Here is a 1,319-nt window from a genome sequence, read left to right on the forward strand (position 1 = left end):
TGTTTCCATAAGGTTCACCTATGTAATTTACCTCTGCTATTGCAAGGTTCTCAGGATCATAGGCTTCTTCTTCAGAAGATGCCTCTTGAGTACTGTTGGATGCAGCTTGCATTCCATGCAGACTCTGAGAAATCATATTGACTTGCTGAGTCAATATTTTATTCTGAGCCAATATGGCATTCAGAGTGTCAACCTCAAGAACTCCCTTCTTCATAGGCGTCCCATTACTCACAGGATTCCTTTCAGAAGTGTACATGAACTGGTTATTAGCAACCATGTCAATGAGTTCTTGAGCTTCTGCAGGCGTTTTCTTTAGGTGAATGGATCCACCTGCAGAAGTGTCCAGTGACATCTTTGATAGCTCAGATAAACCATCATAGAATATATCCAGGATGGTCCATTCTGAAAGCATGTCAGAAGGACACTTTTTGGTCAACTGTTTGTATCTTTCCCAAGCTTCATAAAGAGATTCACCTTCTTTCTGTCTGAAGGTTTGAACATCAGCTCTAAGCTTGCTCAGCTTTTGAGGAGGAAAGTACTTGGCTAAGAAAGCCATGACCAGCTTATCCCAAGAGTTCAGGCTGTCTTTGGGTTGAGAATCCAACCATAATCTAGCTCTGTCTCTTACAGCAAAAGGGAAAAGCATGAGCCTGTAGACTTCAGGATCTACTCCATTAGTCTTAACAGTATCACATATCTGCAAGAATTCAGTTAAGAACTGAAAAGGATCTTCAGATGGAAGTCCATGAAACTTGCAGTTCTGCTGCATCAGAGAAACTAACTGAGGTTTCAGCTCAAAGTTGTTTGCTCCAATGGCAGGAATGGAGATGCTTCTTCCATGTAAATTGGAATTAGGTGCAGTAAAGTCACCAAGCATCTTCCTTACATTATTATTATTTTCGGCTGCCATCTCCTCTGCCTGTTCGAAAATTTCTGAAAGGTTATCTCTGGATTGTTGTATTTTAGCTTCTCTTAATTTTCTCTTCAGAGTCCTTTCAGGTTCTGGATCTACTTCCACAAGAATGTTCTTATCCTTGCTCCTGCTCATATGACAAAGAAGAAGGCACAGAAAAATTATAATAATAATGGAGATCCTTTATACCACAGTATAGGGATTCCTGTGTGAGTGGAAGAAGAGGGGGAGACAAAGAATGTAATATAATGGAAGAAACACAACTGTGAGAATGGAAGAGAGGTGAGATGAGATGTTAGGATATGAATGAATAAATAGAATGAGATGGGGGATGGATAATTTTCGAAAATTATTTTGAAAAAGAGTTAGTGATTTTTGAAAATAGTTTTTTTTTTTTTGAAAACTG

At 39.0% G+C, this 1,319-nt stretch overlaps 1 non-coding gene across 1 annotated transcript; it reads left to right on the forward strand.

Moving 5' to 3' along the window:
• The first annotated feature begins 406 nt into the window (after nt 1–406).
• LOC148573521 (small nucleolar RNA R71) lies at nt 407–514 on the forward strand. Its single transcript, XR_015906462.1, has one exon. It is a non-coding gene; the product is annotated as a small nucleolar RNA R71 (small nucleolar RNA).
• The last annotated feature ends 805 nt before the right edge of the window (nt 515–1,319 follow it).

The sequence above is a fragment of the Arachis ipaensis genome, chromosome B2 (assembly GCF_059453495.1).
Source record: "Arachis ipaensis isolate K30076 ecotype BB chromosome B2, ASM5945349v1, whole genome shotgun sequence".
Lineage (NCBI taxonomy): Eukaryota > Viridiplantae > Streptophyta > Magnoliopsida > Fabales > Fabaceae > Arachis > Arachis ipaensis.